Raw genomic sequence first — 13,748 nt, forward strand, 5'->3', positions numbered from 1 at the left:
TGTCACTGAAACTTGTACCAATGATTGTTAAACCAAAACCCGTTGCTGTCAAGTTGATTCCAACTCATAGCGACCCTATAGGACAGAAGAGAACTACCTCATATGGTTTCCAAAGGAGCGTCTGGTGGATTCGAACTTCCAACCTTTTGATTAACAGCCATAGCTCTTAACCATTATGCCACCAGGGTTTCCATGATTATTAAGAAAAATAATTCAAAATGTAGAATCACAGTGATGGGACAGTTTTTAGTCAATCTGTGAAAGGGTGAAGCTGTTACCAGAATAAGGTTCTTGCCTCTCACTGGTCAAGAATGAGCAGGTAAGGCACATAGAGTTTTCCACACGAGCAAAGCTTTATCGAAGAGGCTTGCAAGTGGAGATGAGGAGGGCCTAGAGCGATGCAAGATGGCTCCTGTCCCTGAGGCCTCTGGGATTCGTAGCTGGACTTATGATGGGGTGTTGTGCCTGTGCATTCTCTTGCTCCCTGGGTTTGATTCCCCAGCTGCTGCCCCTTGCCAAGACTGGCAAGTCAGACAACAGGGTTCTGGCTCACAGACTTTGAAGACCAACGAATGCCAATATCAGCAGACAAGACGGCAGGTAAACTGCTAGCTCAAGTCCCAAGAACCAAAGGTCAGGTGAACAGGAGCCAGCTGCAGGATCCAGAGCAAGCAAAAGCCCACGAGCCTTACCAGAAAGTCCACCTGTATCGGATGCAGACCACATTCCCAAGGAAACTCCCTTTCAACTGATTGGCTGCTCACAGCAGATCCCATTTTGCAAGTGATCACATTATATCAAATCTCATCGTGGTGGAGATCACACCACTGTATGACTGCCAGACTATATTATAACTGCCAAACCACTGTGAATCATGGCCCAGCCAAGCTGACACGCAAACTTAATGATCATAATTACCTTATTATCTTACTACATTTCAGTTCTGGATGTCGGAAGTATAAAATCAATTTCATTGGGCTAAAAATTAAGTTGTCAGTAGGCCAGTAATCTCCTTGGAAACTCTAGGGGAAGAATTTGTTTCTTTGCCTTTTCTATCTTTTAGAGACCTAGTACATTCCTTGTCTCATGGCCCCTTCCTCCATCTTCAAAACCAGCGGCATAGCATCTCCTCTCCTCTCTGACCTCTGCTTAGGTCCTTACATCTCTCCCTGACTCTGATCCCCCTGCCTTCTTCTATAAGGACCTTTGTGATTATGTAAGACTCTAGACAATCCAGGATAACCTCCATATCTAAAGATCCTTAACTTCATCACATTTGCAAAGCTCCTTTATCATCTAAGGTAGCATATTTATAGGTTCCAGGGATTAGGATGTTGAGATATATTGGCAAGGTCATTATTCTGTCTAATATACTTCGGCTTCCACAATTTTGGCTATCTTCCAATAGACACATTAAAGTGCTAACATACAGCCACCCCAGAAGTAGAAACATAAATTGTATTTATCAGGAAAAAAAAAATTCATAGCTGTCATTAATGCATTGCTTTCAACAGCAAAATGACAGAACTGTACTACAAGATTGCAATGGACTTTTTTTACCCTAAAATTTGAGCATTTGAATGTGGAAAAATAGCCCAATGCTACATAATATTTTTCAGTAGGCTGAGAAATTACTTTTCAAATGTTTTACTGCTGTCATTTTTATACAATAAAAGCAACATTTAAAAATACTTTTTTAATAAAGAGCATACTTGTTTCAGTTTAATATTTTCCACAATGTGATTTAAAAATGAACTTAGTTTTATGTTCCTTTGAATGAAGTTAAACAAAGGTTTATGTTTTTCCTTTCAACAGTCATCCATATATATCAAGTAACTGTTTAATGTGAAACATGCATTATGAAATGCCTTTGAAATTGAAGTGTCTGGCTGGCAAGTAATTTACGTACTTGTCCCCATTGCACATATCTGAAAGACTTTAATCGTCAAATTTCTATTTATTTTTCCTTTTCTGTCATGGCTTTATTTGAATCTTCTATTATCTAGAAGCTTTAAATAAAACATTGTAGCAGGTGGTAAAGCTATGTGACATACCTGGTTTTGTTTATATGATTTACATAATCATTCCTTTCTAAATTACAAAGCATTTGAGTCACGTAATTATAACTTGTAATATATAATTTGTTAAATTCTATGAATTTAGAGGAATATTTGATAATATTTGAGCAGTAACGTCATTATTTAAGGAGTTCTGGTGGTGCAGTGGTTAAAGCCATCCACTGCTAAAGGAAAGGCCGGCATGCAGCTGGAAACCACCAGTGGCTTGCGGGAGAAAGATCTGACAGCCTGCTTCCACAGAGATTTACAGCCTTGGAAGTCCTTTTGAGTCGGTATGAGTCTGAATTGACACACAGCAGTGGGTGTTTTTCATTATTTAGGGAAATGAATTGTTCAATTTACAAAACAGACTAATAAACTTCTGTGAATTCAGTTTTTTTCCTTGCTGGCCCCAAACAGCCATCCTCATTCAATTTAAAAATGAGCCAGATATTTTAGAAGGTACAAATTCATTTTTAAAAACAGTTTTATTGAGATGTAATTTGCATCCCATAAAATTTACCCATTTTAAGTGTATAATTCAATGAATTTTGGTATATTTACAGGGTAGTACAAACATTAAAAAAAAAAACAAAAAAACGCAGTGCCCTCAAGTTTTAGAACATTTCCATCAAGCTAAAGAGAAACCTTATACCAACTTTACTCACTCCCCATTCTAATCTTCAGCCTTAAAAAAACAGCACCAATCTATGTTCTGCCTTTGGACATTTCATATTAATGCAATCATAAGTATATATTCTTTTGTGATTGGCTTCTTTCACTCTTCGAGGTCATATTGTGGCTATGTCAGTTATTTATTTCTTTTTATTGTCAGAGCAGGTTCCATTGTATTCACATATCACATTTTGTTTATCCATTCATTAATTGATGGGAATTTTGTTTTGTTTCCACTTTTTGACCATTGTGAATAATATTGCTATGAACACTTCAGTTTAAGTTTTTATGTGGGTATAGGTATTCACTACTCTTGGGTAGACACATAAGAGTGAAATTGCTGGATTATATGTAAAGGTTACGTTTAGCTTTTTAAGAAACTGCCATATTATTTTCCAAACAAACCTATTTTGAAAGGGAAAAGACATCGGATTATCATATGTGTATTCCTGTTGTTGTTAGATGTTCTCCAGTCGGTTCTGACTCATAGCGTTCCTAGCTTCCGTTTATTTTCCTCCAAAATAAAAATCTCTCAAAAATGCTTTGATCATAAAATTAGGTCTCTTATTTTCTTCCGTGATTTAATTTTGAAACGTTCTTGACAAAAATGTTATAATACATTTAGCTATGATGTAAAAACAACAACCCTGATTGTCTGAAAAATGTCAATGCATTCCACTCGGTACTAATGAAATAAGGCTAAATTACACTTCTTAAAGTTTGCTGTTTGTGTGAAATTGGAATGACAGGTTTTAAAGATAATCTCAATGCCTCTAAAAGGTTCTTAAGCTATCATAAATATTGCATATAAAAATATCCTATTTCTGAAATTTTCAGCCTTTTTTTTTTTGTCTTTTACAGGCCCCTTCAGGCTTAAAATACACTTTACGCCATTAAAGGAAAAAATGAAGGCTTTAATGTGCTTAAGTAAATTCTACAATTTCTGATATTTTAAGTATCAAGAAATTAAATTTCTACATATGTGTGAATTATCATAATATAGAAAAAAGAATAAAACATTATTGCACTAGATTGTCATTGATTCAACTTTGGGATCTGACACTTTTAAAAGCTGGATGACTTTCGGCAAGTTACTTAAAAAAGAAAAAAAATTATTGAATTCTTTTTTTGTTGTTTGTTTTTTAATTGAATTCTTAATTTGTAGAGTACAACACTCATCCCTGTGATCACCTAATGTTTTGAATGTGTTACTCTGGTTGCAGCTGATTGGCTCAGGGATCCCTACCTGACCCACAGGAAGAAAGCTGTATGGCAGTTCTGTCCCATGGGAGAGATGCTAAGTGTCTGAACCCATCATGTCAGGAGAATTTGAATTCTAGACACAGGGAAGTCAGCTGCCAGGACTCCATTGCTGTGACAGCTACCACATTATACTGAAGGAGGCTGTCTTTGTTATCTGGTGCTGCTATAACAGAAATGCCACAAATGGGCAGCTTTAATAAACATTAATTTAATTTCTCACAGCTTAGGAGGATAGAAGTCTGAATTCAGGGTGCCAGTTCTAGGGGAAGGCTTTCTCTCTCTGTCAGCTCTGGAGGAAGATCCTTGTCTCCTTTCAACATCCATGGGCCCGGCATTCCTTGGAGAGATCCATATGTCTAGGCAACAATCTTCCTCTGGGTCTAGGAAGTTCTCAACGCAGGGCCCTGGGTCCAAAAGATGTCCTCCACTCCCAGTTCTTCTTTTTTTGGTGGTAGTGAGGCCCCTTGACTTTCTACTCACTTCTTTTGCCTTTTATCTCTTGTAAGACAAAAGGTATGACTCAATCAAGGGTGTGACTAGAGTAAGGGTGTGACTTGAGTAAGGTGGTAACTTGAATAAGGGTATGATTTGAGTATGACAGTGACTTGACTAAGGCAGTGACCTGAAGGATTTGACTCAAGATAGATCCCACACTAATCCCATCTCATACAGATTTTAGATTTTCAACACATAAAATGGGGGATAGTTACATAATATCACAAAATGGAAGATAATTACATCAGATCACAAAAAGGAGGATAATTACATACTACTGGGAATCATGTCCTAGCCAAGTTGGCACATATTTTGGGGGGACACAATTCAATCCATAACAGGCATTACCATATTTTTTCACCAATAAAAAGCACCCACATAAATAACATGCCCACACATGTAATGTGCAGATAGCTCATTTACAAAAATAGCAAGGGGGGTTGAGCGGTAGGCAAAAAACATGTAATGCGCATGATATTTGCATAAAAATACAGTATACTGAAGGATTGATGTGAGATAGTTTGCGCAGTGGCAAAGGCCATGTGTTATGGAATGAGAATGTCTTGTTTTGAAAACTGGCTGGTGACTTCCCATCTAGGTAGCTCTGAGCAAGATAATTTACGCTTGATTTTCTATCTGCAAAATACAGTTCATAAAACAGTGTGCACCAAATAAAGTTATTGTGTTGGTAAAATAAAAAAAACACGTGAAGTTTTAGCATACCTGGCATGGAGAACATGTTCAACAAATGACTGAGGTATTTGTTATTACATTATTTCTTACGTAGCATGTCAATGCAACTCCATTATCTCAGCATAACTTTCGCTGCAGTCTGAAGTAGACTAAATTATAGGAAATTCAGGGATTGGCTATGGCAATAATCTTTCTTTCCCTCTTGTTTTTCTGGTTAACTCCTATTCATTCCTTATAATCTAGCTAATACATCACCTCTAGCAAATGTCCCTGCATTTGAGTGCTGAATAAGAGCCCCTCTGCCATCATATGCTCCCAAGACTACCGTCATGGATTGAATTGTGTTCCCCCAAAATATGTAACAATTTGGCTAGGTCATGACTCCCAGTATTGTGTGATTTTCCACCATTTCGTCATCTGATGTGATTTTCCTAAGTGTTATAAATCCTATCACTATGATGTTAATGAGATGGATTAGCAGCTGTTATGTTGATGAGATTTACGAGATATGATTGTGTCTTAAGCCAATCTCTTTTGAGATATAAAAGAGAGATGCAAGTAGAGAGAAATGGGGACCTCATACCACCAAGAAAGCAGCACTGGAGCAGAGCATGTTCTTTGGACCCAGGGTTCCTGTGCGGAGAAACTCTTAGACCAAGTGAAGGTTGATGAAGGGACAGAGAGAGAAAGCCTTCCCCTGGAGCTGGCATCCTGAATTTGGACTTCTAACCTATCAGGCTGTGAGAGAATAAACTTCTGTTTGTTAAAGCCATCCACTTGTGGTATTTCTGTTAGAGCAGTACTAGATAGCTAAGACAACCCCCTACTTCGTTCTTAAGAGCTAAAGCTCTGGACATGGATGCCTGGGTTTAAATGTGACATTAAGCATGTTAGTTAAACTATCTTGAAAATGGAAATAATATAGTTATGTCTATTGTTAAGATAAGAGCCCTGGTGGGATAGTGGTTAAGCACTCAGCTGCTCATCAAAAGATTGTATATTATTTCCAAGCACAATAATTGAAATTTTTATTCAATGGTTTGCGACAGAGTAAATATACTAATTATGAGATCTAGGTGGGTGGGACACTGCCTTAGTCATCACTTAGCCCTGAAAGACCAAAAAGGAATTCATGCATTTGAATATGATGTTGCCAAAAGATATTAAATAAATTAAATATACTATGGACTGCCAAATAAATCTGTCTTGGAAGAAGTACAGCCAGAATGCTTCTTACAAGAGAGGACAGTGAGACTTTGTTTTATACACTTTGGACATGTTATCAGGAGGAACCAGTCCCTGCAGAAGGACATCATACCTGGTAAAGCAGAGGGTCAGCAAAGAAAGGAAGACCCTCAATGAGATGAATTGACATGGTGGCTGCAACAATGGGCTCAAACATAGCGATGATTGTGAGGATGGTGCAGGACCAGGCAGTGTTTTGCTCTCTGGTACATAGGGTCGCTATCTGTCAGAACCTACTCTATTGGCACCTAACAACAACAGTCCCCAACAGAGCTAGAACCATTTTGCAATATGGGTGCTACCTAGCTTTTGTTCTAGGTTCAACAAACTTGTGATGCATGGCATTCTAATTTAATGCTTATGCAATATAAAACTGTTCCTTCGCTTTTATTTTTGTGGAGTGGTTTTCTGAATTGGGAGAAAATTTCACTTTCAGTGTCTTCCCCAACAACTCTTAAAATCATATGACCTTCATATTTGATAGCACATACACTGCCAGTGAAATCAGAATTCAGTAAATCACTGTTAACCGAACAATTGGAAACTTCTCAGAAAATTTTATCTTTCAAAATGTGCTTCACTGTTGAATGCTAGCAAGCAGCCATCTAAAATGCATCAATTGGTCTCAACCCACACGAAGCAAAGGAGAATGAAGAACACCAAAGACACACGGTAATTATGAGCCCAAGAGACAGAAAAAAAAAAACTTTTTTTTTTTTTTTTTTTTTACCACATAAAACCTGAGATCAGAAGAACTATATGGTGCCCGGCTACAACCGATGACTGCCTTGACAGGGAACACAACAGAGAATCCCTGAGGGAGCAGGAGAACAGTAGGATACAGACCTCAAATTCTCGTAAAAAGACCAGACTTAAAGGTCTGACTGAGACTAGAAGGACCCCGGAGGTCATGGTCCCCAAACCTTTCATTAGCCCAAGACAGGAACCATTCCCAAAGCCAACACTTCAGACAGGGATTGGACTGGAATATAGGATAGAAAATGATACTGGTGAGAGCTAGCCTCTTCGATCAGGTAGACACATGAGACTATGTGGGCAGCTCTTGCCTGGGAGGGAGAAGTGAAAGCTGAGGGGTACAGAAGCTGGCTGAACGGACACAGAAATACAGGGTAGAGAGAAAGAGTGTGCGTCTTACTAGGGGGAGAGCAACCAGGCGTACATAGCAAGGTGTATATAAGTTTTTGTATAGGAGGCTGACTTGATTTGTAAACTTTCACTTAAAGCACAATAAAAATTTAAAAACAAACACAACAACAACAAAGAAATCAAATGACACATCGCATTGGGGAAATGTGCTACAAAAGACCTCTTTATTTTAAAGTGTTAGCAAAAACCATGCCCCCATTAATATAGATAAATGTGAAATAAACTAAAATTTCATATATATAAAAAAATTTGCTTTAATGTTGAAAAATAGGAGTACTGGAACAAATGCACTCAGTGTTCAATATCTGTCTTTAAAATACTTCATTGCTCTGTAGACTGTAATTTTGTAATAACAACACTTAATATTTACTGAGTGCCTCCCAAGCATCAGGCTCCTGAGCTTGTACAGCCGTATGAGGTATGTGCTATTACCATCTCCATTTTACAGATAATATTTCTGTATAAAGAAGCTAAGTATCTTGCTCAGTGTTCCGCTGACTCTGTTAGTAAGTCCTGGTTGGGCTGGGGTTCGCCTCCATGCAGTGTGGCTCCTAAGTCTATGACCCTGACCATGTACTACACTGCTTTTTAAAGAAATCTTCTCATAGAAAGGTTTACTTCTGTGTAAATTCCAACGGTTTGCCCAATGTGTTTTACGTTAAGTAATAAATTGAGAGAAAAGTGGTTAAGCATTAGGATTTAAAAAAATGTAACTTTTTTTTATTGAAAAATAATGCATGTTAAATTATACAAAAATTAGAGAAAATTCAACCCACCAAACCCCATTGTCATCATGTTGATTCTGACTCTGAATCACTTTACAAAGCAGTTTGGCCTTTTTCCTTGGTTCCTCAGAAATGTAGTGTCCTCAGAAATAGCCACTGGAAATTCCTGAGCAAATGCAGTGCCTTTATACTTAAAAACTCTGGGCACCTCATGATGATTTATGCTAATGAGCGGGGGCTGGCCTGACTGGAAAGGTCACTGTCATGGCTTGCTACCAGCTGCCCTCAGGGAGAAAGGGAGGGAAGCGTGATTCAATCAATCGTGCCTACAAGATGAAGCCAATAAAAGATCTGGACACTGTTGCTCCGTGCATTTCCCAGTTGGGGAAAGACATGTATGAACATTTGAGGGTAGCGTCCTCTTTTTTGGATCCTCAGCCTTCATGTTTGGAACTCTCCCCAATCACTCCCCATGTTTAACTTCTCTGTACTGATCCTGATCTTGATCCTCTTGCTAGAATCTGATAAAGGGTTAACCTAACCACAGCAGGCCATAATCACAAAAGGCCAACTTGTTTGTCAGATTCTATAGGACTGGGTGGGTTATAGGACTTCAAACAATAGGAAGCTACATCCAAGGAGTAGGACAGAGTACTCTAACTGGTTCAATGGACTGTGAACGTGAATACCAAAACTAAGTAACAATTTACCCCAATAAGCAAGTTAAAAAAAAAAAAAGACCTACCAAAATCACTTATAGCCCACATAACAAATAAAAAGCAACCATCATATGACAGACCCAGGACCCCTAAGCCAAAAAGTCAAATTGTTAGAAAAGAAAAGTAAAAGTTCACCCAATCGTGATCATAGTTCTTTGTCTTTGCTTTGACCAATCATAGTCTGTAAGTAAATTACTCACAGGTACATGTTCCAATGATTGTAAAGAGCAAGTTGAAACACGCTTACTCATAATGAATCAGCCCCTGTCAAAATTGTATAAAAAAAAGTACTTACAGATTGTACTTATTTGGGTTCTGGTCTGAGTGCTTGCTGCTAATGTCCCATTTTTGTTTTCCGATATGTCACAATGAAAATCTCTTTGTTGCAGAAGTCTTTGGTAAATGCTGTTTCCCTAGAACAGATTGGCACAGCACAAGCAGAGTCCTCTCTAGCGAATTCCTCGTTGGATCTCCAGGAGACCTGACCTGCTTATTGGCACCACTGGAGATCCATTGTATTCTGCTTTGTTGCGTCGCCTTCAGAGGTTCTTCCACTGAGATAAGTGCTGTCTAATACAAACTTTACTGCTTTTCTGCATAATAGGAAATATAATTGCAGAATATTTTTGTTAAAAAAAAGACTTGGTAACTTTTGTTTGAAGCTTCATTTTGAGATTTTTGAGGGCTCCATCTGGAGGTCTTTTGGTAAAACTGTAGTTCTTAATTTTATGGTTGTGTTTCTTTTTTGTCTCCTGTTCTTTTCTGTGTTAGCTAACAAAAGATAATGGCAAATAATAACCAGATCGACAATATCCTCCCCACCTGGGATCCCTGGTCCTATATGGTTCAAAATTGTTGCCACTGCTGATCAGTATTTCGAAAAATTGCACAATCTTACTAAGGACTGTAAGGCTAAACAGAGGTCCCTATGGGGAAATTTTAATTTGGCTTAAATATTGTATTTGAGATGAGATGTAAACTAGGAAGTCAAGGGTCTCGTGTGAACCAACCACAATAGGAAATTTTTTATAATTGGTGTTTTGAGCCATCTCAATGACAATATTGTGACAAATTTTCCTCCCTATAGGAAGTAGTGTCTAAGCAAGCCAAATAAATTCAAACATTGCAAAAAGGGTTGGAAGGCAATACAACGCTGGACTCAGTCAAATTATTGCCTTCCAATCTCTATCCAGACTTAGAGAATTTGGCTTTATCTGAAATGTCATTTGCTAGCTCTTAAGATACTGGGCCTACCAGGCTCTTGGTAGTTAAACAGAGGGCCGAAGATGGGCACACTGAAGTCTCCTTCCACCCATGGTCTAAGGCTGAACTTTAGCTCATTGTAAAATAATTCCCTGACCCAAGGGAAAATCCCCACAACTTTATTCATGAATTTAGGATATTAGCTGAAATATTTGAAGTCAGTCCTGTTGTTGTTATTTATAATTTAACAAACATGTTGTTAGCACCTGGTGATGCCCATCGGAGGACAAAAGAAAGAAGCAGCAAAATGGGTAAGAAAAAAAAAAAATTTTTTTTTTTTTTTTTTTAAAGTAGATCCTGAAAAAACTTTAAGTATCCACATAGGTGCCTCAGGTACAACTGTTAGAACAGAAACCAAGAAATTAATAAGAGAACTTATAGACTGTTTCTTCAAAGTTTCCCCTCCAAAAGTCAATTGGACGAAATTACAAGCTTGCAATCAAGAAAAAGATGAATCTATCTATAATTATAGACAGGTTAACTAAAATATTTATAGAACATTCAGCGTTAAAAATTACTAATGAAGGGCCTAAAAAAAGATTTTTTTAAGGTCACCCTTAATTCACTATTTGTAGGAGGGCTGAATCTTGAAGTAGCCCAAATGGTAAAAAGGCATCAATTAAATTGGGACAGTATTGATACTTCTCAATTAGCCACTTTAGCCTATAAATTAAACCAAATTACAGAACAGCAAAAGAAAGAGGCTGAGAAAAAAAAAAAACAAAGAAAAGTTAATGGCTCTCCAATTACGGCAATTACAGAAACCCAAAGCAAGGAATTCTCCCACCAATAATACTACTCCCATGGTCTGTAACTATTGCAAGAAACCTGGTCACTTTAAATGGATTGTTTTAAGCTTAATAAATAAAAAGTGACTCCTTCAACTCCACTTTTAGAAAAATCAATGTGATGATATTCGGGGCAACTTATAAGGAATTTGATAGTAGTCCTCTTGTCCTAACAGGAAGAAACAATGCTCCAAATAAATGGGGAGCCTAAACCCTGGTGGGACAGTGGTTAAGCACTAGGGCTGCTAACCAAAAGGTTGGCATTTCAAATCCACCAGGTGGTCCTTGGAAACCATATGGGGCAGTTTTATTCTGTCCTATAGGGTTGTTATGAGTCAGAATTGACTTGACGGCAAGAGGTTTGGTTTGGTTTTATACCTTCCTTTTTTTTTTTTTTGTGGATACGGCTGTGAGTTTGTAAAGGCTTCTTCCTTCTGACTTCTTATGTTGTAAAGATTTCCAATGAGGAACAAATTTTAACTCATTCTTTACCCATACCAGTTTCTTTAGGGCCAATAGAAGACTTCCACTCATTTTTACTAAGTGATAGTACTCCTGTAAATTTGTTAGGGTGTGACTTTCTTTCCAAATGGAAATGCCATATTCAGTTTGCAGACGCAGGGGATGTATTACTCAATTTCTCTGAAGCTGAAAAAAGAAGATAAGACCCGGTTGCCTGAGGTAAAATAAACCCTGTGTTTATTACAAGGTCTTTTGGTATCGAAGGACAAGGATACCCTGCCCTTAGAAAAAGAGACTCAAATTCTAAATCAAATACCATCACAATTCTTGGCTTCCTTGTCAACTGATGTCGGCCACATTCTATCAGCTAAACCTATTAAAGTCCAAATAGATCCCACTAAGCCCTTACTGAAAGTAGCTCAATACCCTTTAAAACCTGAAGCAAAGGAAGGACTGAAACCTATCATCCAAGATTTTTTACTGAGAGGATTCATCATTTCATATACTAAAAAACCACACTAACCCTTGTAATATCCCACTATTTCCAGTCAGAAAACCTAATAGCCACTGTTAGTGATTTGTACAAGAGCTTAGTGCTATTAATTACATTGTTATCTCTCAAACCCCTGTTTTTCCAAATCCACATTTGCTATTAGCCCAAATTCTACCAGACACCACATGGTTTACAGTCGCTGACCTCTGTGATGCCTTTTTTTTAGTATTCCGGTTCATCCAGAGAGCCAAATATTGTTTGCCTTTATGTGGAATAATCAACAACAATCTTAACTGTCATACCCCAAGGATTCACTGACAGCCTCACCACATTTTCCAGATTTTACATGCTGACTTGTTGCCTTTACAGTTTGAACATAAATCTGTGTTACTCCAATGTGTTGATGATCTTTTAGACTGTTCTAACACTAAGCAAGCAAACGTACAGGATAGTCTTCTGTTATTACATCGTCTGGCATAATATGTCCAGGGAAAAATTATAGTCTGCCCTTCTACAAATAAAATATCTTGGTCATTTAATCTCTGCAAAAGGAATCTCAATTGATCCAAAACAAAAAGAAGCTATCCTTTTCTACCCTATACCTACAACAAAGAAACAGATAAAGTGATTTTTAGGATTATGTGGATTTGTAAAGATCAGATTTCAAATTTCTTTTTGTTAGCACAACCTCTTTATGTATTTACTCTTAAAGGTAATATCTCTTAATCTTCCTTTTGACCTGTCTATGGAAGCTGTGCAAGCCATAACTAAACTAAAAGAATCTCTAAATCACACTCCAGCTCTTGGGTCCCCTAACTATTATTTAGATATCTCTCTTTTCCTTTATGAAATACAAGGGAATGCCTATAAGAGTGCTAACTCAGGAGCCTGGAGACAGACACAGACCTGTAGGGTACTATAGTATACAATTAGATCCAATAGTCAAAGCTTATCCTCCATGTCTTCAAGGAGTTGCAGCCACTGCCAAACTAGTAGAAACAAAAACTGATATAGCACTGGGAGATGATCTAGATGTATATGTCTTACTTGCAGTTTCTTAAATTCTACTCTAACCAAACACTTTTCTGCTAGCCAGGTAACTTCCTATGATGCTCTTCTTGTTGCCCAACCATAGATTACACACCATAGAAGCCTCAAATCCAGTTACCCTCATGCCTGATCTAATTGATAATGACATTGATCATGACTGTTTTGATTTAACAGATCAACTTTTATCTCCTAGACTAGATCTGTAAGAAACTCTGCTCTCCAATCCTTCACTTGTGCTGTTTGTAGATGTTTCCTATCTAAAACTTGAAGCTTCTAGTTCTAGGTATCAAGAAGGATACATCATCACTACCATGGCAGAGGTATTGGAGAGTGGACCTTTGTCTGAGGTAACCTTGGCCCAAATGCTGAGCTTATAGCCTTATCAAGAGCATGTAAGTTGGCACAAGGCCAGTCAATATATATAACAATTCTTGTTACATCTATGAAATAATTTTTTATTTCAGAATGCTATGGAAAGAGAAGGGATTTTTAACTTCCTCAGGACAAGCTGTAAAGAATGGTACTTTAGTGGCCAATTTGCTGGAAGCTCTCTTATTACCTACTGAAATAGCATTAATAAAAATACAAGCTAACTGGGACCCCAAAAGAGAGGAAGTAAAGAGAAATAGATTGGCTGACAAAGCTGCTAAACT

Source organism: Elephas maximus, chromosome 8 (assembly GCF_024166365.1).
Source record: "Elephas maximus indicus isolate mEleMax1 chromosome 8, mEleMax1 primary haplotype, whole genome shotgun sequence".
Taxonomy (NCBI): domain Eukaryota; kingdom Metazoa; phylum Chordata; class Mammalia; order Proboscidea; family Elephantidae; genus Elephas; species Elephas maximus.